Here is a 25,690-nt window from a genome sequence, read left to right on the forward strand (position 1 = left end):
AATATTCAGTTCTGGAGTCTTTCCACTGCCAGTCTATCACAAATGGAAGAGAAATATATTTCTTGGCTGGCCGTTGGGTTTTAGAGTGAGGTTCTTTTGATTGGTAATATAAAGGGCTAATTAGCTTAAGAAAGTGATATAGTTTTGCTGCTTGACTGCTGCTCCCCCTTAACGTCAGCTCAGATTTCCCAGGTGCCTCGCTGTCTGCCAGAAGTAACAAAGTAATGGCTTGGCTTGGAAGCCTATTTTTCAATGTTTTTTTTTTAAATGATTTTTAATAGATTACTATTAGAGATATTGGAGTACTCAAGGGAATCCTTGACCCTGAATATGCCTTTAATTCTTCTTCTACACTCTGCTGTGCAAATTAGCTATTTTCGGGGAAGGCCTTCTACCCCATTATGCATAAGCCCATTTTATAGAGGGGGAACTGGAAATACCAGCTTCAGTGCTTACATTTCTTCATTTCTTCTTCTCCATCACAGAATGAGAGAAAACCCTGTTATTTCCTGTGATGTCAGGACACTCTGATGGCTGACAGTCTTGCATCCAAACCACAAGTGTCATAGTGTAAGTACATCAGTTCACTTAAGTAATTGGGTACATTTGTCATAAATGTATTAGTTATCTTTTTTTTTTTTGAAGGTTATTGTTTAGCCCTACCATTAAGGCAGGGGCAGGTTCAAAGAAACTAGTTTGTATGATGTGTTGTCTGACTACATCTGAAGGCAAAAGTGTTATAACTGCCCTCCTAGAGAGGCGGAGACGTGATAATCATTCATATCGAGCAGCCGTGCATACTTCCAGAGAATCTACCAAAGTTAAGATAGTGTTGCACTCTAAACATACAACATAAAATTGATGTAGTAGTTGTGACAAAAAAAACAACAAACGGAGACAGAAGTTCAAATCCTGCCTTCTTTCTCACCTCTGCACACCTGGCCAATAGCAGCGCAGAGTGGGTGTGCTTGATGGACTGTTGGTTTAGAAGAAGCTATCAAATATGCCAGACTTAGCCCCCCTATATCCATCAGAGCTGTAAAGTGTTTACACCTACCCTGATGGTGGCAGCCAGGCTAAAAGAACTTAGCCAATGTGTTTGTGTGTCTGCAATGATTACATTTCAATACGTTGTCTCTTACCCAACTGTATAGTCAATCAGGTGATCAGTAAACTGTTGAGGGCAACCTTTTAACAGCACATATCGTGTTGCTTTTGGCTCGCTTTGTATCCAAAGAAATTCAGTCACCGGTAGTGCTGCATGTTTTGAATTTTATTTAAGACAACCCCCAGTAAGATACATGAGTTTTTGTACTGATATAAAACAAAGTTTTGAGTCATCAGTTTGGTCAAGACAAACATGCTTAATGCATCAGAAGAATAAAATAAAATAATATTTTAAATTAGATATGTTTTCCGATTCAGATTGGGAAATGTTCAAATGAAAGGATAAGTAAACAAACCTAGGAATAAGACAAAGCGTTAGATGTCAAATTTCCATAACTTGTGTTCATGCATCTCTAGTCATAGATACATTTATATGAAGTACATTTAACAGTATTCATAACTGCCCGTGTTCTCCTTTAGAGAAGGACTGAACTGTAGTGTTATAAACATTGTTTTAGTATGTTTTATTGGCAACGTTTTGGGATCAGTTCTAAGTTTTTTTTTTTTTTTTTGAATTTATACAATAAAACTTTCAACCGCTCCAGCACAACTATAGATAAATCAATTCTATACATTCAGCCTGTCTGTAGACGCATGTAATGTAATAGATGTTATTATAACCAAGAGAAGAACTTGGAAAGATACCAGCTGATATTGTTTAGACTTCTGCCTTACATTCATCTTTAGGCTACAGTTTTAAATGCAGCCAACCTAATACAGCTTGATGTCCACGTTAGTAACTGTAGCACAGCTGTATTTCTCTTGAGTAAATCAGTCGAGTAAATCAAACTCTGAACATTTTGAGGCCAGAGAATGATAATTCATCAAACTGTACAAAGCTTAAGTGGTTATTCAGATGAGTGGTTTCCTTTATAAGAGCTAGTTGTCTTCAGGCGGTGTAATTTAGATATGATCTATGTGAGCATTTAGGAAACTACAAGGAGTTCTTTACTTTATATTTCTTTTTTGAGAAACATTAACAAATAACTAACTTACTTCATGAATATCCACTAGCTGTCATTTACATGTTATTATTGAACCCATGCAATTTCTAGGAATGACCCGCCCTTCAATAGCAGTCACACGCTACTATCGGCCAGGCATCCATGTTACGCTACTTCGTTACTGCTTTGTAGGGCGGGACTTGCCTAGAAGTTATAATAATAATAATAATAATAATAATAATAATAATAACAACCCATCATTTACACTTCTGTAACTGTCATCATAATTCTGTAAGATCTCAAAAAAGATTTTAGTAAATTTTAAAGCAATTAAACAAACAGTTTTTTACCTGTTTAATGAGTTAAAGATGCAGTTTGTAAATAGGGATTTGACGGGTCATACATGTTAAACCAGGGACTCAAATCTTTTACAATCTCAGTGTCTCAGTGTAAAAAATTAATCAAATAAAACTCCACTCAGCTATATGTACATTTATATAAATGAGTTAATGGCAAGGCTTACGTCTTTGTTTTTTAAAAGCTCTCTTTCCCTTTTATCTACAGTAAAGAATATAGCCAAAAGTGGCCAAAGAGAAAACGATTGCTTTTCAAATTTAGTCAGCTTAGTGTGGATGCACGATACGCAATTTGGAGACTTGAATCTGGATTAGAATTTAGGCTACTTATTATGACTTTGTATCTGCATACTTGTCTATCCTGTAGAGAGGCTCTTTATTACCATAAGAAAGCAAGCAAGCAAAAAAACGTAGATACACTGCAATTAAGACCACCATCTCTTTACGGTAAACTTACAGTGAATGTATTTCTAAATTTAAACTCTGCTGCTTGTCTGTGCTAGTATGGATTTGATTGCATGACAGTACTATTCATGGGCTGGGTTGCTCAGAATGTACGATTATTGCCAACTATTTGTTTTCCTGGGTGTTTTTTGTTGTTGCGTTCATTAAAAATAATTGCGTTTTCTACTGAGCATACCACAGACTGGCACCTCCTCTGAGTCCCAGCTCCTCTCTGGGCCAACATAAGCCCTGCATACCAAGGAGGGACCAGTTGTGTTTACCTCTCTCTGCCGGCACAGCCCGACGGCAGGCTGAGGGTCCTCTCCTTTTTCCTCTGTGGTTTCTGGCAGCCAGCGCCAGATTCCTCCATGTCTATCACTGCAATCAGCAGGCCAGACCCGCAGTCAGCCAAGCAGCTTGAAACAAAGCAGCATGAATGGCTGTGCATAAAGTAGGTGAAGCGCTTCTTTTGGGATACTGAGAGGAAGGATCTGTGCTTTCTCTCCCAGCTTTGTCAGTTTTCCACTCTTTGTCATCGAAGGGCAGTTCTTCTTCATGATATGCCAAAGTGCGGCATGCCCCATTTCCTCCTCAGAAGAGGAACACCGAGCGGCATAACTTACTAACACTATCTTGAAAATGTCAGTATATTTTCTCCATGATGACTAGGTGTGTAATTTAGTGTGATTGGCACCTGACTGAGCTGATTCATCACTTGACTAAATAAAACTTCCAGCATCCCACACCTTAAATTATGTTATTATCCCTCCTGCAGATGATTTTTGCTTAACCATGCACATAAAACCAAAGTGCGTGCTGATATGCTAAATGTCTTATTTAAATGGCAGAAGGTGTAAAGCACCCAGAAAATAAGGGTGTTGGTTAAAAATGCATGTAATGCAGGGACATGTTTACCATGGAATGATAAATAGCATGATTTGCTCTGGCACCATCCTAGTGCTTTTCTTGGAGCACAGCTTTACCTTCAGTGATTATTTGGATTAGACTAAATCACACTAATACTCCTCAAGAAACAGCAGAGAAATACTAGACCTGCAGTAAAACAACGTGAAATTTTTCTCTGTGAAATCTTTTGACCTGTGACTGGTGTAGTTTTATTGAGAAGTCATACGTTTAGTAGGCAGGTTTAATTATGTAGCAATCTCCTCTACTGAAGCTGTGAAAGCCCTTTGCATTTAGTATGTATAGAATCTTTCAAATTATTCTGATGAATTAATCTTTTTGTTTATGGACAAATGAGACAATAAAATGTTGCAATCAGCTTTGTAATCGGTCTGGCTGTCTGCCACAGTGACATTTTCCTATTCCAGACATTTATTATCAAGTCAGACATTCTGGGCATAATAGCAGAAACTGAGTATTTTGCCCTAAACAATCAAATGTGTGACTGACATAATATGTCCTATCTACACCATTTTCAGTCAACATGAAAGCCGCAGTAGTTAATGCTAGTAGCAGTTAACAACGTTGGTCGTGTTGATTCAAGAAATGTGTTATTGTTGTGTGTAAGTTGACTTATGACAACGTGTTTAGCTGCGGCAATTTCATCCATGCTTTCCCGCCATTTTTGTGGCCAATTTCTTTGTTAGGATTTTTCTGGCACAGGAACGATAACATCCCCGTTCTTAATTCTGCCTAAAAAGTTTTGATTTGCTCAGTGGTTATATCCATCCATCCATCCATTCTAAAATCCAATGATGAGCACATCAGATGAATTTTCCTCCCTAGCGTTATATCAGACATATGGGCAGGCCGGTTAAAAGAATGAAAAACAAATTAAAAAATTAAATGCCACTGGTCTTAATCAATGTCTAGGCATGAAATGTCAACATTGACTAATTCTCCTTAGCTTGTATTGAGGAATAAAGATGATAAAAATAACAAAGCAGGATCATTTCCAACTGCAGCAGTTGTTCAGTGGAGTGTTATCCTTTTACAATTTACGTATTGATGTGCTCTTACGGTTTTCACATATAATCATAGTAATATAATATAACTTTTGTACCTAATTTTCTTTAAATGCCTTTTTCAGCCTTAGGTAGCACTTTAGTCCGTGGTTTGTTGCATGCTGCATTTTACACCGTAATTATCAAATTAACCAAGAATGACTTTGCGAAGACATTAATGAAGAAAAGTGTTTTATGATGTGTGTAGATATGAATCTCTGTGTCTCCACTGCTATGCGGGTTTTAGTAACCCCACACTTTCTATTGAGCAGTGAAACGGTTTTAAGAGAAATGTTTGTTATTTCACACCAAGCATACGGAGCCAGCAGTGAACCCGTCTGTGAACTTAAGTGCTCTTCTATAAACTTCTCAACAGTGTATTCCCTAGTAAAAAAAAAAATGCTGTGTTGGTCAGAGATGGATAGGGGGCATTTTGGGACCAATAAACCCAAAACACACAAATACCTCAAATGAGATGTCTCATTGTAGCCTGCAGACAGATTTACAGATTCCCAGAATCAAAGGGCAGTCACCCTTATACTGTCGCTTGTCAAAAAGGTGGGAGTCGGGGGAGGACACACAATGGCTGTGACAATATTACTGTTATTATCATTCCGAGGGTGTTCATTCCAGACTATCAAATCACTGGTAAATGATATAATTAGACATTTTGAAATCCCTATTTGGCTTCTGAAAGTGCATAATGCAAGGAAGGCTTAATTAACCTGGGGCTGCATATTTGTGTTCTTAACCTGTTGGAAAACCTCGCCTGAGCCGATCTCTCTGTACGACGGCAGTAATGAGCAGTAACGACTGCACATCCTCTCGCTGCTTTTCAGTAATGCACTTAGATATGATTGAGTCCTTCCCTGCGTTGGCTCGTTTCAGTCACGCGCTTGAAAAAGTACCCCATTACAGACCCAGTTAACTGCAGTAATCCGGGCTCTAGCGGGAGCACATCTTGCAGGATCATTAATGCCACCGCTCATTATGGCTTTGCCCTTGAATCCACATATACCGGCAGGAATCGAAAGTGTTTAATGGCTGCAGCCGTGGCGACAGAAATTCTGCCTCTTTCACTTTCTCCTGGAAATATGCGTCTTAATCGACTGCATTGCACACTTGTGTCAGGGGTCAGCGTCAGGTCCAGAGTAGAATCATTTCTCCACATTTTGTTTTGACTGATTTCACGTTGGAACAGTAACCTCCTGCATCCACAAGCAAAACAGAGTTAACAAAATAACACTTGTGTACATAAATTATTCAATCCACCTCAATTTAATCTGGTTATTTTGTTTGCATGCTTTTGGAGTCAGGAGATAGGCCAAGGTCCAGACTCTCAGCTTGGCACGTATCAGCTCTGCCGCTGTTAACTTTGTGTTTGTAATTAGTTTAATTCTACAGTTATTATGTCGTCTCACAAGGAATTTAAGCTGCTGACTGGATTCTCACAGAGCTTTGTCATTCGGGCTTGTCTGGATGAGTCTGGAGCCACGGTTATTACATGGGATGAGTCCACATGTTGTAGTTTGTTTTAGCTCTGCATCTCTAAACTGTTAGTGGCACACACACTCTTCAAAATAAGGATATATACACAATCACAAGCAGGCTGAGCTGAATAAATATTTTGAGAGGAAAAAGCTTGACCTTGGAATACCAAGCTTCAAAAGAAATATGGAATGAGTTGAGCTAAAATCTGAGCTTGTTTAAAGAAAATTTAAATAGACTTTGGATGGAGACTTGTTAAGGCCCCCCTTTTTCTTAGGTGATAGCATCAGCCCTCCCATGTCCACTGTTGCATGCTGTATCATAGATCAAAACCAGCCTTTTATCTCCTCATGCATATTTCTTCACTCCTTTCTGGCTCTCACTCTAGACAATAATTATCAAGATATATACCTAGGGCTGAGTATCATTTGACATTTTTTGATAATGGTGCTCACAGGATGCCTAAGTTTTAACATTATACAACATAAAACAGTTTAAAAATATTACTAATTTCACTACCTTACCATGACAAATATAAAAAAAATTCCCTACCAAGCACTTTTCTATTAAACAAAAGATGCCAGCGTTCTCTTATTTTCCATGTCTAAACACAAACATTCAGTCTCAAATTTGCAAAGTTTTGAGTAAATCAGATGCCATTTCCTTTTTGCTAAACTGCTTAATTTGAATGGTCACCACGTCATTTATAGTCCTGCTAATGTTTTTCAAAATTATTATTTTGTGTCATAAATGCCCAGGGACTACAGGTGGGAATTAGCAATAGTTGCTATAACCTGGTCCAAGACAAAATCTGTTGTATAACAAGTTTAATGTTTATTTGTGCATTGTCCCTGTTTCAAATGAATACATTTCCATTTCCATCACAATTCAGTTGATGTTTTTTCTAAAGTTTGAAGCAAAAAAATTGTCACTGGTTAAAATTTAACATATTTGAAATTGTAATATGACTGCAACTAATGATAAATTTCATTATTAATTAGTTTTTTTCGCTGACCAGTAAAAGAGGCTGTACATGACTTTCAGAACATTAATATACCAGTAAACCAATATTTGCTTTGTCAAGATATAGTGGGAGTACTGGCATCCTGAGCAGAGTCACACTCCCTCTGTGTGTTGTAATCTGAGTTTTTCTTTGTCTTTATTTCTCTAGCCGGTCCGGCTCCACATACATGTTAGTGCATATGAGTGCCTTATGCTTCAGTATCAGACTCGAAGGGCCGCGACAAAGCGTCGGTAGTTGACGACTTGGGGAACGGTTTGTGAGAGCCGTGTGGAAGCAATCCCAGACTTTTCTTTTCAATATTTTGAGCACTTTAATCCTCTTGAAAAAGGTGACAATTTCCATACATTTATAGAGCCCAGCGTGACATCTTTAACTTGGTTGTTTTGCAAAGTTTGCTAAGGCAAAGTTTAGCATGTTTGCTTTAAATGATGAATCCGTTTTTTTAATTTAGCAGTAAATTAAGACATTGTTCAAAACGTAATGAGATGTGTCTTTCGAAATCCTTTCATAATCTTGTCAATAATCTAAATAGGAATCGTGTTTTTCTGTGCCATGTCCTTTTGTCATTCTAATTGTCCATCTTTTTATGCAATGATTACCGTAATGACATGGTATTTATTTTAAAAGAGCATTGACCTGATAGATGAGTACATCTTTGAAGTGACAGGATGTTCATCATTTCCTCAAAGAATATGCAGCAGTGATTATACGTGTTACCGTATAATCTGAACTCTTTACCTGCCGCATGCTCCGAGCGGCCTGGTCAGGATTGGAAGTGGATTGAGAGGAGCAACTTTGCCCTTTGTAGTCCCCAGAGAGGCCGAGTGGACAGGGCTTTGTTTAGTCTAACCCCAGCGTGCTTCTTCTTCTCCTTAAGCCTTTGGAGACGCCAATCTCAGAGTGTCTGAATGACCGGCTGCACATCATTCACTGTCGGCTCCCCAGATCCTCATCAGATTCTCAACCAGTTACACTGTCCTATAATCCACAGCCATGGATAGACATCACTCTCATAGGAAGGTCATTTGGTTCTGTTTGTTATTGGTTTATATTAAGATTTTACTTTTAGAAATTTAGAATTAATTATTGAATTAATTAAGGAAATTTGTTTTAATCTGGCCAAATACAGAGGACTTCTTATCATGTTGACATGTTTGAAATGTGGTTAAAACCTACAGTCACTGGTTTGGACTCAGCACTTTCTTTCACTGAAATGTCGTGGTTAACATGAAATATCAAATCCTCATTATCAAGCATCAAACAGAAATAGTTAAATTCAAATGATTCTGTGTTGCACCTATATGTAGAACTTTGTGGTAGAACAGGAGCAGTCACTGCTTTAACGTCTTGATGGTGAGATGAAATTAGTTGCTTTGCTCCTTATTATTTTTTTCTTAATCAGTGGGTAACTAATAAACATAACTATTAAGAAGCAGTACAAGTAGTACAACAGGGAGGAACTCATTCTGAAGGATGGACCCTTTTCAGGGTGACATTATTGATGCATGCAATGTGTTGATTCTTTAGTGACTACAGTGTCAGATAAATGAGTAAAAAATACAAAAATTATATAGTTTAAAGTAAAAACATTGCTCTCTTTTCAGTGTCTCTTTCTCGGCAAGAATTAAACCTTCTTGAAAGTCTTAAACAAGAAAGAGAACCTCGTCACTCTGGGAAATGTAGAAAATTGTAGCTTGGAAAACTAGACGCACCCTAGCGGCAGCAAATGTAATTTGAAGGTAGGGTCAGTCTAACAACTCTCTGTTGGCTATCAAGCTGGAAAAAACAAATCCTGGTCAGGCCAATCACATTGTGTATTGAGTCGGTGGGCGGGCTTAACGTAAGGACGGCAGAATTGCAACGGTTCTGCATACCCGGGAGGGCATGAGACGGGAGGTCTCCAGGCTGGAGCCATACCCGACTCCGCAACTCTGGAAGACTTAAAATGAAGCACTGTGTCTTATTTAAAAAAAATCTTAAAAAAGGAAGATGTGTTTTGCTGACCGGATACGGCAAAAGTTTAATCTATCTACTAGCGTTGCTCTGGTTGGTTGTAGCGCTATCCTACTGCGTGCAGATGGAATTTGAAAGACAACCGTTTACTCCGCCCCTCGGATTGAGCCCTGCCAATGGTGAGTTCCCAGACCCTACATCTTGATGTGGGTCTGGCTTGTTCGGCTAAGAAAATTGCTGACATTCAAAAGACTTAAAGTAATTTTTTCTATTTAGCTCAATGACCAGTGTTGGGCGAGTTACCTTTAAAAGGTAATTAGTTACAGTTACTAGTTACTTCTTCCAAAAAGTAACTAAATTAGTTACTCAGTTACAAATTAGAAAAGGAAATAGTTACCTCAGGAATTAACTATTGTGTTTCTTTGAAGTAAATTTTTAAATTATCAAATGTGAACCCCCCTCCACCCCTCTGTAACTGAACCTAAAATTCATGTGCATGATCAATTATTTATGATAAATCTGACTATTATAATAAAATGGACACTTAATTATTAACAGAAACAATGTACACAAATCTAAACGATTTTAATGCTGCTATGGGACAAAGTAAGACTAGCCTCAATCAAATGCCATGTAGGTAGATATTATATACTGTATATATAGTGGATTGGTACAAATAACACTATAGACGTTTTGGAACTCTTGATATTTATTGCCCGTCATCTGGGCTTGCGATACCTGTCTGTTGTTGACTGACTTGCTTGTGTTGTTCGTTTTGTGTCTGACTATGCCTGCTTTTGAACACCCGCCCAACTCTACCTCTATTTGGCTTACCATGAAATTTTATTCAACCTCAGGCAATCGTCAGCATTTATGCGCTTGTCTCGTGCTATGCCCACTAAGAACAATAAGAAAAAGTCTTTGCCTCTTGGCTCAGAGATCTAGTTGGTCTGATGAAAAAAAAAAAAACAGCTTCAATTATAGTAACGCGCCGCATATTTTGGCAGTAACTAACGGCGTTAGTTAAGATGGGAAGAGTGATCAAATAGATTACTTACTACTGAAAAAGTAACGCCGTTAGTAACGCCTTTATTTCCATCACTGTCAATGACGACCAGTGTTGCTTACAGGTAATCAACCATCAATATCCCAGATTGATTAAAGTCTAATAGTGATTGCAGATTTTGTCTTGCTGTGTTGAAGGAAAGCAAAGTACAAGCCATAGCAGGCAGTACAGAAGGCAGCTACCCGGCCAGTCAGAATCACAAATACACTAAAAACAACCCAACCACAGACTCCACGGTTTTCACCATCAACGCTTTTCTGTCCGTCCTCACCGGATCAGGCTGTTTATCGCTGCAAAGAATTCTGTGAATTGGGAAACAATATTGAATGAATCAGCTGTGTAGAATAAATTTGTCAAGCTGCAACTTTTATAACTTGGTTTACATCGCTGCCATTCTGCAAACGCCGCAAAGACCAGAAGTTCCTGTGCCTTATTTTTTTTTACTTTTGTTTTTTTTATAAAAAAGCTCCTCAGGGAAAAGAGTGGAAGTGTGCACAGTGTTTTAAAATGTGACTTTTTTCAAAACATTTTGCATCATCAGCGCTCCAAAAACTGCTCAAATCATTTTTGATTTGCGTTTTTGAACTGCATGCTTCCCCTTAAACGAAACAATATTAATTTTTGCTATTATTTTTAAAATGATTGACATAAACAGCAGCAGTGCTCTCTAAGTGATCTGGGTGGTCTAAGTTGGTCTACTTAGTGGGAGCTTCTCGGTTGACTGTCTCTGGACTCCTCAGGTAATTTGAGGGACTCCTAATTAATTGTTACAGCATGGCAAATAGCACTGCCCCCACCCCCCGTCTTTACTTGCAGACCACAGTTGGCGTCAAAAAAGAAAAGAAAAGGTAGAGAATTGTAGCTGTGAGTCAAGGTCGGGTACAGGGCCTCTGTTTCCGAGCCACTATTTTCATACTTCAGTGTCTGCGAAGCTGAATGGGGCAATAAATGTTCATAGACGGTATGATGGATTTTCATGCCGGGTAAGAATGGGTCAGAGCAGCTGCACAGAGCAGAGCAGTGTCGGCCCGAATATAAAAAACAGATGGACAGATGATGGTGGATTCGTGTCCTATTTATCCTATAGACGCATCATCGTTCCAGTCAATTTAAACTCTCCAGTTTCCTCATCAGTTAACGCTGACTCACTAGGGAACATTTTAATTGCATCAACCTATTGTGAAGTGAATTTGTGGAGGAATTCCGTCAAATTTTTGACCAAAATATATTTTTCCTGGTTGACAGCTGAATGAGCCTTTGTTTGGTCATGATAGCGGTTTCTTTTATGACACTAAAAAAGATGATATAATCCAGTAATTATAAATATATAGCCCATAAATGATACATTTTCCAAAACCTCCATTGGCATTCCTTACTTAATAGGGCCAAAAATCTGTATTTATCTTTTAAAGTATTTTAATCATAACAATTTCTCAGTTATGACACCATGAAACAATTGATACGCTTAGATTAAATATCACTATATCATGCAAACCCAAAGATTATTACCACAGGCATTTGAATAATAAACCCCTAAACTTCCCCTGCTTGTAAATCATTTTAGTAAAGGTATTTATACATACAACAGTTTGCAGGGACTATGTTTACAGGCACACTACTATTCCACATTTATTCCAAATATGGCACAGATAGGATATTTTGTGCATTAAACATAGTTACTAATTGAATAAAGAACATTGAAACTGAATCAGCCTATTGTGAGGTAGATTTCTGGAGGAATTGAGTCACTTTTGTCCCAAGAAGATATTAGTCTTGGACGACAGATAAATGAACATTTTTATTTATTAGTCTTGAAAATGTCATCATAGTGATTTCTTAGTTTTGATGCCGTTAGCAATGATATTAAATATCCCTACATATGCACTACATTATGGGTGAATACAAAAAATGTCCTATAGTATGGTAGATACTGAATTCACACCCAGTCCTTGTGATTGGTTTTTTTAGACAGCATTTTTTAGACGGCATTCACAGAAACTTTCACATTCTTTTCCTGTCTAAAAACATTTTTTTTAAGAGGTATGACTTTTTAGCAATAAAAGCCCAATAAAAGAAGTTACATACTTTTAAAGACAGTGAGGAATGTTGCCTGGTAAAAGTTATTTTATTTGTTAAAAGGGTCAAATTAGTTTGCAATGTACAATAACACAAGTTGTTCAAGATTGTATTTGTTTAAAAAAAAAAAATGAAAAGCTGCTTCCTCAAATTAAAGAGGTTTTTAAACGGAGACAATGCTCTTGTCTTTGCCTTCATATGGGCATTTAAGCACAGCTTCTGTTTTTCTTTAATAAAGCACCAGCTTGAGTCACAGAGTCGGAAGGGATCGACCATCCCAGTTGCTGAGACGAGTTAAGGATCTTAAGCTGGGTGTCTCTGCTCTGCACCCAGTGGGCTTAAACATATATCACACTGGCAGTAGGCTGTTTGCTTTTAACCCCCTCCCTCTCTCCCTGCCCTCAGCCGGGCAGGCCACTGATCCCCTCTTTGTCTCTATCTCACAGTGAATCCCTTCTAGTCAGGGACACAACGTTGAGTTTTCACAGTCAAACAGCACCCATGCTGGCCGAGAATTTCTTTGATCCCCAATGAGCTTGTATCTGATGGAACTACTGAACAACCTCCCTCTGCCAGGTTAATGACGTGTGGTCAACTTAAAACTAACAAAATGAAAGGATTAGTTTAAAATAGGCATATATCTGTTTTGCTGTTAGCACAAAGTAGTGATTTTATCAAGTATCCAGTTCATTAGTTTTTTTGTAGTTGTAAATACCAGGTGACGGGTAGTTCTTCCTGGGAAACAAATTCTGACCCGAGCAGTGATATTTGAGTGCTGCCTACAGAAACTCAAACTTTATCAACACAGAATCCAAAGAAGATGACACTGCAGTGTCAAATTAACAATTTATTAATAAAGGTACACTTAATTAAAATTTGTTATAAAACTATATACATGGTTTATAACACTTAAATCAAGTTCTTACTAAGTGATCTCTTATGTCAACAATTATAACTTCTCCTGTGACGATATATTTAATATCATATCACCTGTGGTTTATTTTATTGTCTTTCATTGTCTGTAGACTTCAGTTATAGGTGTCAAGTTATAGTTGTTGGTGCATACTTTTAATAAAAAGTTCTATCTGCTTACAACTACATTGTATAGGTTGTTAACCATTTAATTGTTTATATGCTCATATCAATGTGTAAAAGGGGAACTTAAAATGGTTCCAGAATTGATTTGTGTGCAGCTAAAAGTCAGACCTCCTGAGTTTACACTGCGGGGGATACGATAGAAAAATATTCAGAGATTCTGAAGGAGGGCTGGTGTGGCTGTGAAGACTGAACTGTCCTGCTGACCCCCTGTGACTCCTTTGATCACTGGACCTTGGTGACAGTGCACCATTTCATGCCAAATTGCTGTCCCGCAACATGGCAGACCATCTATCAATCTAGATTTTCCCCAAAGGAACAACATTTACCTACAGAACATTTGATATGCTACAAGTAGGCAAGGAAGACAAACACAGAGAATAATGCTCTGCAGCAGCACGTGTGTTTGGGAACTAAACCTGGTGCTAAGTTAATTTAGTTAATTAATTGATTAGTTATAGCTGTCGGAATTCCCCTTTTCTAGGTGTACATATAGGGATGCATGATTATGGCCAAAATGATTATCACAATTATTTTGATCAATATTGAGATCACGATTAATTATTACGATTGTTTGTTGATTTTAACAAAGAAAACATGTATAGCCTAAAATGGGCTATTTATAACTGCCTTCACATCCATATTATGCTACATTATTCTGTCTGTCGTATAGACATACAGCTGTAACACATGTAAATGAAAATTAGCTATCTGATATAAATAGACTACGATGTATTTTTAAAGCTCCTTCACTTTTTTTCAACAATAACTGATTAGAAGAGCTACCGAGAGAGAGGGAGTGTGATGGACGTATATGCTACTCACAGAGAGACCGCTGACTCATTATGAATGGGTCAAGCATGGATCGAATGGCGGCTCAGCAGAGTTGCACACGTCGTGTGCATGAAATGTCTGTATAGCCACAGCGCTGCATTTTTATGACCTGTGATATTCTAGCCATGGGGCACAAATTTTGTAGGTCCAGCAGGCTCCATCTCACACGCTATTACTCTACGAAGTTAGTTACATTCAATAACTTCTGCTGTGTTTTTTGCTGTGGCCGCAGCGATAGCAGAGTTACCATCGGAAACACTGATACAAGTACACGTTTGCCGCTCAAGCTTAACAATATACAGCTGTGTTAATAACAATTCAACTGTGGACAAATGTCAGAAGTGTGGACTGGCGGCCGCTGTGCCCTCCATATTGGTATCGCGGCATGTGTGAGTTAATGGCAGCGGACCGCGGAGGGTACCATAGGAGATCCAAACAAATGCACGGCTTTACAGAAGAAATGGGCCATGTAATGCAAAATGAAACCATATCGAAACAAACAACATTGCTTTGTTTGTGGAACGGCAGCAGTTGCGAGGACATTAGGTGGATCAGTGCGACCAGAAAAATGTTAGTCGCACACTAGATCCCTTTGAGCTAACAGACACGGACTAGCACTGCTCACAGCTGTTGTCTGAAAAACAACAAAGACGGAACAAAATGTTGCGTTTACTGGTAAACTTGTAAACCTTGTCACCGACATATGACAACTGCTATCTATTATGGTATTTTCCTCACGTTACTCTGTCCTCTGTGACTGTCTGCATCTAGAAACTAAGCTGCGCGGTTTAAGGAGAGCTCGTTCACGCAAATTTGATTGTGGGAAGTGAAAATCTTGCTTGTGATCAAAAATTTCATTCATTTTGCAGCCCTATGTACACATCCCTGCCTCTGCTGAATTATTGTTAGCCCCGGTAGGGACAAAATGTCCCACCGATAGACCAGTAGATAGCCTACTTAAAATAGAAGTATTTTAAACTAAGCGAAGCGCTGTAACATGAACATTCTATAGTTTAATAGAACGATAAAATCTGAGCAAACGTTGCTGGTTGTAATTAGCTTCTAGAGAGCTCCGGAATGCCGGTTTTATTTTCGCTGCTTTCCGACGTGTTTTCCATCAGATCTTGAAGTGCATATTCAAGTGTTTCGCATGCTTGGCAGAGTGACACTATATCCATGGTGGTATTGCAAGAGGGATTTTAAGGGTTGCATGTTTTATTTTGTTGTGCATGATCAAAAAACATCCCCTCCCGCTGCTTTTTTCACGAATCACGCCCTGTATATAATGTATACATAATACAAAACAAGTAATTTCTGTGAAGAAGACAATTGGTACTAGCCAATCACAGGCAAATCAGGGCAGTTCTTGAATGCGGATGGGGGAAAAAAGTCAATCCAACTACCGTCAATAACAGGTTGTGCTCCTGCCAATGGCTGTGAAAGAGGTCATTTAGGCATGCAGTTAGAAACATTTCCAAAAAACTCTTTCACACATATTGCTAGTGTCCCATTGGTTGAGATTGGCATGCGTGCCTAAGGTTGCTGAACCCAGGTCTCAACAGATGTAACCCTGAGAATGCTGAATACTGTATGATGCGTTTTTGGTTTAGGTCCCTGCTCTTAGATCCATAGTTGCAAAAAGGTTAAAATTATATTTTCAAATAATTTACATAATATTGATGTAAACTTTAAAGCATCCTACAAAACGGATGCATAAAATAGTGTAACAAGTGTAATAAGTGTTGTTGGGTAGAGTAGTGGTGGTCCTTGATGTGGAATTCAAGTAGAACAGTCATCTACAGTTCAGCAATACATTTATAACAACAACAAACAGCACACACTAGATCTTATCCAATGGTTAGGTGTTTGTCTTTTTGGAGGTCCATGAAATTAAAACATTTGTGGATCCCATGACTTTGAAGAAAATGTTGAAGGCAAAACTACTCTTCTCTGCTGTGTGCTGTATTGTTTCTTTTGTTTTCTTATTTCCTGCTGTGCTACTGTATGTCTTTACCTTTATTTTTGGCTTTGAGAAAAAAAAAGTTGTATAACCAATGTGATGCTTTCAACAAAGCTCTGTTCTCTCTGCATCTGGGCACTTTTGCAGCCACATTAGGGCAAAAATGGACACGGGTTAAATACTAAATACATTGACTTTTATCAAATACATGAATGCAACCGCTGTCTGCTTTGGATGTTGGGTGTCTGTGTTTTATTTCATTCTGCGTGAGAAAAATGTTTTAGAAAACAAACAGCACACAGCCTGCAGCGGTGGAAAACTGCTTTCTTTCTGTGTTTATGTGACAGTCTAATTTAAACTAAAACAGATCTCATTTGTACAAATTGCCTGTTAATTTGCTTGTGTGCAGAACAGATGTTCGATTTCATAGTCCAATAAATTTGCCCACAAGAATCCCTTAAAAGAATCAGGGTAACACTTTAAGTCCCGCTATTTAGCATTCATAAGAAGTATATAAACATTCAATTTAAGGTTGAAAAGCACACTATAATGTAGTTGTACACAGCTATAGGGACAATTTGAGTGCATATTAATGTACAGTATATCTCAAAAATGTTACCTTCTTCTTTCATTCATAATATGTTTATATACCAATCTCCATTGAGGGGTGCTTGAGGAAGAGTTAAAGTTGTTGACCAATACATTAGTTAACACATTTATCTGCTTATAACACCATAAGGCTTTAAATTAAAAGAACTTAAAATAAAATGTTAAATTACACATTTTGAAAGTAGTTCATTTGTTTCTTTGCATTCTACAAGCAGTATGAATGTAAAATGAAGTGAATTTTTTATGCTCTGAATTCCGGGAATCTGCAGGGTGTATAAATCAAACTTAATCAGCCACCTGAGCAGGTATGAGCTCTCACTTGTAGTTTTATGTTTGACAAAAGAAAATGAAGTAAAACAACCAACACATTTTTAGTGTTTGACTGCAGGGCCCTTGGGAAGAATGTGTCTCCCACTAAAGCGTCACCTCTCAAAGAAAGCATATTACGTTACATACAAACATGTCATTTGTGGGACACTTGGGTGGAAATGTCTCCCTGGGGAGCAATCAGACTGACTCCAGCTTTTTAAAAAGTCTCCTCTCTCTGCCACTCCTCATTTTTCAGACTCCTGGAATTAGTCAAAATCCTAGCTTGTATTCTTTGCCTTACCCACACGGCTCAGTTACATTGATTAGAAATCAATTAACATTTTCCTGTTCTGAATGTTGCTTTGTAATTCAACTCCACAGGAGATAAATCAGAGCTTGGAACATTTTCTTCACAGCAAAAACTCTGCAACACGTTTTGATCTGAAGTTTAAGAACAAGAAATCCAGAAAAACAACTAATGCAAGATTATATTCATCATCAAAGTAGTTCAGTATATATCTTTTCCACACAATGTAAGAATAGTGCCATAACTTATTTAACTTCTTTAACTCTAACTTTTTGACTGTCTTACCTTGTCTGTGGCTCCCCATCTGTTTCCTACTGAAGACATACTGTAAGTATTTAAGAAAAGCTCACAAATATGTTTATTCTTTTAAAACTAAGGCTCCATAATCCCCAAAAATTGGAGCTGGCGTTATTCAAACAAGAGTGAATAGTCTGTGTGCGTGTGCGTGTAAGTGTGCGTGTGTGTGTGAATATGTCACCCAGGGCCACAGACATGCGCGGCATTTAGCAAACGCGCTGCAAATACACACAACCCAACCAAATACACAAAGGCGCTGCAATTACACACACCTAAATACAAAAACACGTTTCAAATATACACAACACAACCAAATACACAAACGCGCTGCAAATACAGAAACCAAAAAGAAAAGCACAAAAATTCTGTAAACAGAAATGATGCAGTGCCTTTGCACTGGAAAATGGAGAATCATGCAGATTTGCTGAGATGGATTTTGATTTTTGCTTTACATTTGTCGACTAAAAATATCTGACATGGAAGGCTGCTGCTCACTGGTGATTTTAACTTTACATTTCTATTTTCATAGCAATACACCAATGACATTGATAGTGGAGAAAACATCTGTACTTCACAGACAGACCAAGTAATCTCATATCGGAAATAATGTTATCTCTTTCCAATATGTTTAATTTTAAGGTACATGGAGACAAAAAAACAATCTGCTGGCTCTGTCTGTTTTGTTGTAAAAAAACAGATTTCCCTTTGATTTCTGTTTTGCAACAGTTTCTCATGAGCCTTCCACCACCATCCTGGCTGTACATTAACTGCTGTTTTTCTCCCTATAAGCTAGAGAGATTTATTCATACTATGTGGTACTTTTAAAAACAATATCAAACATGTGACCTGCACAAGAAAAACTAGATGGAATTGGAACAGACCTAAAACAAAACCTGCAAAATCATCACTTAAGATGAGGGAGAGGTCTTGTTTTTAATTTGTCAGTTGAATTATATTATCGTAAGAGAGAAACTATTCCAATGATTACATGCAAAGAAAGTGAATGCATCTTTCTTCAAGCTAAGCCAGGCTCTGTGACCGTCAAACATGTACTGCTTAGCTTACTTTAGAGACAGCAATTTTGGAAATGAAACTACTAAGGGGCTTTAGGATGCACCCCAAGGTCCTGAACCTGGTCCAGCCTGTTTACTCCAGCAACAGAAGGGGCATCTGCTCAGTAGGGCCGAGGGTGGCTGTATAAGGTTGCACTCTAACATTTACACACTTGGCACTGGCAACAAAGCAGCCATTCCTCTGGCAACCACCGCCGGTCATTAAGCATAATTTGTCTGGTATCCCTGTGTTGAAAATGCACAAAGGAGGGTGAGTAAAGCCAGCGTGAGGTTGTCTTTTGGGCTGTCATGTGTAGGGATGGTGGGGGCCCCATGCTGGGCGGTGATAGTGGCGGTGGTGGGGGCGGATGGGCAGACAGCGACAGAGAGGCTGGCTGGGGGTGCTCCCACAGGACTTCTTGGGGACAGCAGCAACCCGAGAGGGATGCCCCCCCATCCAAATCCCACCTACATTTGCACCACCCCCTCTTGTGTCTGACTGTTAAAACAACAGCCCCTGTGGCCAGCCAGGCTCCATCTCCCCTACTGGATTTATACTCGTTTCTCAGTTCTCACCACCCTCTATTACACCCTCCCCTCCGTCTGCTGCTTCTGCTCCATCCTCCATCGACCAGGAACCTTCTCCTCTTCCTGCCTTGTTTTGCTTTGCCTCTGCTACTCTAGTAAACAGCTTCCAAAATTTTTGACACTCTCAGCACGATATGCTGCCAATAAACGTGCAGCCGCAGCAGCAGTGATCTCTTGTGATGATTATGACGCACCACATTCAGAGAGTTACCCTGCTTGGATCTACTTGGGAATTGGACACATTGAAACACAGACCAGAGACCTGCAGCCATTACAAAACCCTGACCTAAACCAATTAGACTCGGTCATTTGGACCTAGCCTGACATGCTCGTAACTAGAGCCCAACTGATATGTCAGTGGGCTGATATTATCTGCTGATATTAGACATTTCCCGATTTATCGGTATCAGCAGTTATTATGGACCAGTAAAAATAAAATAAAAAAATTCAATAGTCATTCATCAGAATCATTTAAAATGACAAATAAATTATTCTGCTAAATTAATATCTCATCACAAATAAAATAAAAACGGACAGTCAACCATATTATGAGCGTTGGTGTTGCATAGTTTGTCCACCAGAGGGCAATCCACACCGTCCCTGTTGGCGACAGTGATTTTTTTGGGGGGGAAATGTGTGTTTTTGTTCAAGGACTTTAACTTTCATATCTTAAGTTTGTATTTTTTTACATTTTATTTATCAGAATTTTAATATATTTTAATTTTACTTCTGTTCTGTTGTGACATTAAAACAAAATATTATCATATTATTTAGTATAAATTCATAAATAACTACAAATAACTAATGTTAGGGAAATCTGTTTATGTTATCTATTTTGTTACGCGTTTCTGGATTTATTTTTGAAATAAATATCGATTTTTAAATAACCAAATATTCATATTGGCCTTAAAAATTCTTTATCGTCGGGCTCTACTTGTAACCAGGACATGGTTCCATTTTCCTTCCGCGGGCAAAAACACAGATTAAAGCAGCTGACTTTTGCAAAGACTATGTTGCACACAAAGTGCAAGCTTGGTACCAAACTTCAATACTTTTAGGCACCGACAGAAATGCCTCAATAGTATCGTGTATCAAAAAATGCCTCGTCATTCAATACAAAATTTTAATACCAAAGTAGTAAATCTCATCAGCGTCAGTGAGCTAATAACCATGCAGAACGCTTGTACCAATGTCTAATATCGCTGGGGATTAGCTGTCCAACGTTACACGTCGTAGAGGCTGAAAAATATATATATTTTTTTACCATAATGTGTATTGTGTATAAACAGTTTTTATTCAGATGGATTTTATAAAATCAGTATCGTAAAAAGTATAATTTAGGAACCGGTATCAAATTCAAGGTATCATACTGGTATCAATATCAAATTTGAAAGATACCTAGCACTAATAAACGATGTTTTTGATTTAAAATAGGAGTCAATGACAGTTGTTACTTTTTACTTGGGGGTTTTGAACTATAGACTATTTCCTGCTTTGGTACCTAACATAACCATTTGTTGTTTATGATGTTTAAAGAAATGGCCAATGGCTCCTTCTTGATAGGGAAGTTTCAATTTTTACATTGATTTCTTGAACTTCTCCATCAACACAAGATACCAAACCAATAAAAACTCTCTTCTTCGTTCTCTTTCAGTTGGTACTTCCCTCATCAGACACACTTTTCCAGTCCTCTCATCCATTGCTTTCAGAGAAAGGCTTCAGCGTGCCGTGACCCTGAACAGGATAAGCAAGTGTAGAAAATAACAGCATGGATGGACCAACATCTTCTGGTAAGGAGTGGTGTTGAATTTATTGACCATTTAATATCTGCAGGGTTTGTCATTACTAACTCTTTATTATTTTCAATGGAACGGAGCACACATTATAGGGGTGCATATTTATGTATGTCTGTTTCTGTTGTCACAACGCAGCAGTGGCAATTCTGATTGGTTTGCGGGTCATAAATGTTAGTGGTCGCATTGACACCCGCGATGCAATCCCTTTCATACACGCACATGCATCTTTCAGCAAAAAGCAGTCTACACGGTAACATGACACAAACGTTTTAAAAAGCATCAAAGCAAAGTAAAAAATTCCAGTTTTAGAGATGGAAATGACTGCCTATTGTGGCTGGAAGCCTCAACTGAAAATATTTTTAATGTATCTTCAGAAAGGTGGACCCTGGACTGACTGATCCAGGATAGATTACTTTCACTATTGAAATCCACAGTCTGACTGACATCACATAAATGTAATACAATCTCCCAACACACAGGACAGACCACTATACAAGTATGAAGTAGCAAATAAAATGCTAACCTAAAACTGTGTAAACTGCTGCTGTGTCATTTCTTTTGCCTTCTCTGTAGAGTCACACATATATTATGGACAACACATCAGCCTACAATGCGGAGTGTTAACTATTTTGCAAATAAAAAGTGAAAAGGCTGACCTAAATCTTGACAGTTTAAGAACCTCTAGCACAGATACTTTTTAAGCAGGGGTCTGTGGCTCTGCTGGGTCTATTTGTGAATTTTTACAAAGTTGCTGATGTAAACCAGCAGAGCTCCTGTTGAATAACAGAACACAGAAACTTCTCTGCCTTAGTGTCACATTTTATGATGAAAGGGAAAAAGGGAGAGAAAAACAATTCTGTCTGCCAGAAGTGGTATGAAATCCCGTCTGTCTCCATGTCTGTTTGAATTCACAGCAACAACACTGTCACATGTTGAACCAACATGAGAGGCTGACTGAGGTGTGAACTGGAGGAGGTGTGAGGAGCTTATAGAGCCAATAAAGTGATTATAGGTTCCTTCCTATCAGTCGCACACAGTTGCCTGACGATTCAATTCAACAGCAGCTGATAGTTAAACAAACATTTATCTGCACAGAGGTTTAAACGCACAGATCTGTGAGGCCTTTTAAAATTTTAATTTCTCATTTTGTCTAATTAGCAACTACCAAAACAGCAATTCTGAGAAGATGGAGCCAGGAAATACTTAGCATGTTTGTTTAAAAAAGTGAATGAAACAATCAATCTTTTTACAATAGTTGGCAATCCATTTTTGTAGATTGACTCTTTGGCTCTACTTCCCTTGTCTTAATTCTTAACACTGAATATTAATGCTGCATGAACTGTAAGTTGACAGATTTAAAGATATTGAGTAATTGAGATTTGATTCAAACATCTGTGTAACACCACATTAGAAACCCGTTTTAGTTATGTGTTTGTGTGAAACCCTTCCTTCATTTTGACATGACACAGAGCAGTGACCAAAATGAAAGAGAAGCATGAAGTCATGCGTCTGTCCCATCTCTCTGCCCAGTGCCAAACCGCCGGCTGGTGAAAGTGTCTGTCCGTCTGTCTACCTGCCTGCTGGTTGTTTGACATGCTAAAGTTACTTGGAGGCTTACAGACGTCCTCTCCCCGCTGACGGCCTCTCCCCACTGACGGCCTCACCCTGATCTTCTGCGGCTGCTGGAGCTGTGGAGGTGAGCTGGGAAGCGCCTGGGTGGCAGGGCAACACACGGGGCCTCCCTGGCTGGCGCCTGTAATTTTACCTTCCCATTCATCAGCCAGAGATATTAATAATAACAGCACATCTGGATTCACTTTACTGTCTCGGGTTAACCCTTTCACTGCAGCACTGACTGCTACTGCAGTCAGTGCTGCAGTGGACTCTCCCCCCAGCTCAAGTCCCATTCCTCTTGCTGTCAGTCTTTATTTCTATGTCTCATTCTCTGCTGCACTTTTTTCTTTTCTAGCTTCACAGAGAGCCAGCCAGCTCACCTGAAAACCTTATGTGCACTCACACTGGCTTGTTTTGTGTTGACACGTTCATAGTAGCTGTCTCATACATACATTTTGACCATAGCTATTTCTTATCTCTAAAATGTCATTTTTACTTTGTGTTGATGTATTTCATAGACTTAGAAATGTACAGTGTGATGTATAACACAGGGAAATCTACTATGGCAGCAATCATTTTAAAGACACATACTATTCTCCAGTACTTGCCATAGCTGTACTGCATTGCAGCTTATTTGCATAAAGCTTTAGTGCGTAACCTTTTTACAATAATCAACATATGTTACATTCAAGTCATTGCCAAGTGAGTTGATATAAAGTGTATTAAGACTATCAGCTCCACACAACTCTTTGTATTTCTCAGTATACCTATGTTCAGAAAGTTTTGTCGTACGGCAACTTCTTTGCACAGAAACTTGAGTCAAGATAATTACCTCTATTGAAGAGACCATCATATTTTTATAATCCTCCGTGTCCTTCTTGGCTACAAGTAACTGTGTAGAAGAGGGGTGGGCGTAGGGCGCGGTCATGGAAGGCTTGTGTCATGTGGTTGCGCTAACAGTTTTGTTGTCATTACTTAGAATTCCTCAAGGGGGAGACAGAAACTACGCACTATTGCTTTAAGATGAACTCTGCTGTCTTTTGTAACTCCCTCCACACAATTTTTGTAAGCATTTTGATGGCCAGGCGATTTGTTTACTTTCCGGTTCTTCCACTCTGTTTACTGGCGGGTTTTAGCCTATTGCACTTCTGGCAGTATTGCCCTGTTGCCTGGTTAATCCACCCTGAACCAGTTGATGGAAACGCAGCTACCTTTTCACACACCTACCTGCATTTTTGTTGTTGCTTAAAATTCACTTAATAATTGAAAGAAACACAGCTGCAGTGAAAAGCAGAGGTGTATCTGCCAGCCATCATTCCATTTTTCTTGACTCAAAGCACACAAAAATAGAATCACTTTTTCACTTTTTCATAGCTGCGCACAGTTAAAAGCAACAGAATCAATAACATACAAGATGCTGCACTCCACTAGTACACACTTTAGACTTTTAGCATGTGTCCAACGCAACTTGTCCACAAATGGTTACTTCCCTTTTCTACCAAAAGGTGCATAAAAAATGTTATAGTTACATCAATGTTTCCCACACATAGACTAATTCGTTGCAGTGCGCCACAGAATGTAATGCTATTTAAAACACAAAGCGTATTCGCTTTCCTTGCTCTCCCTCAGTCTCTCTGCCTCTAGCCCCTCCCCCTTGTGAAGTCTCACGACACGTGCATAACAGCATCAACACTGCAATTCGGGCAGAGGCTATCGTTACGTTAATGCTGCTTGTTGTCTTGCAATGGAATGAACTGTACTAATAAAAAACCTCACAGGACCACAACCGCACCGTTGTGAAAGCTCCCCGAACTGGACTCAAGCCAGAATAAAAGCTGTAATTATATAAAATTGTCTGTGCAAGTTTTGATCTACAACTCAAAGTTGTTTGAATGACAGAAATCTGCTCAGATGAGATCTAAATGAGTACAACAGGACATGTAACCTAATATTACACAACAGCATGTTTAGGATTGCCAAACCATGGATTGAAACACTTAAAAAAAGCCATATTTATATATGATTTAACAAGAGTTAGGAGGAAACAGTGTTGATATTAATGTAACTTTCTGTATTGATTATAGTACAGCATTATGGGTATTTTATCTGCTGAACCGTTACATTTGGCATAATGGCTACCCTTTCCTGTCATTTGTTTTCATTTTAAAGAGCAATTTTGTTGTACTTTAACAGAATAGGAGGCAGGAGAAAGACAGAAATGAGTAGATTTTGCATCATTATCGCGATATTCAACGTTAAAATATAGGGTATATTAAATATTTTCCTCATATTTAGCCCAAATAAGCACCCAGAAATTGTGTCAGAAGTAGCATTGTCCAACAATATTTTTATTTTATTTATTTGTTTAATATGTAAATAGTTATTTAATTTCTAAATTATCTGATAATGTTATCTGGTCATTTATTACACTTTTGTTTGACTAGTTTATCACTGAACCCAATGAAGCCATCACGCGCCGTGCCATCTTAACCTGCGCCAACCGCCACCCACCAACCCAAGTAAATTCTCAACCAATGACATACATTGATGAAAGGTTTCCACAAAGTCAACCCAACATGCATGGCAAATTTACACAGTCGTTGGCTGAGGTAAGAAAGTATGGAGGAAAATTATAAAAGCAGCACTTTTGTTTTTGCTTCCATTTTTCATGAGCTGAACTCAAAGACTTTTTCTATGTATTTCTATGCCAAAAAACAGTCAGTATCATCCGGTTCATCGGTAAA

General features: G+C 38.5%; 1 long non-coding RNA gene across 1 annotated transcript in view; it reads left to right on the forward strand.

Moving 5' to 3' along the window:
• The first annotated feature begins 486 nt into the window (after positions 1–486).
• The window catches only part of LOC117958192, a 50,805-nt gene continuing 25,601 nt past the window's right edge, over positions 487–25,690 (forward strand). Inside the window, exons 1-3 of the long non-coding RNA XR_004659656.1 lie at positions 487–570; positions 21,191–21,326; positions 22,863–23,028. This is a non-coding gene — a long non-coding RNA (uncharacterized LOC117958192). The remainder of the gene's footprint in view (positions 571–21,190; positions 21,327–22,862; positions 23,029–25,690) is intronic.

This window comes from Etheostoma cragini, chromosome 15, assembly GCF_013103735.1.
Source record: "Etheostoma cragini isolate CJK2018 chromosome 15, CSU_Ecrag_1.0, whole genome shotgun sequence".
NCBI classification, from domain to species: Eukaryota; Metazoa; Chordata; class Actinopteri; order Perciformes; family Percidae; genus Etheostoma; species Etheostoma cragini.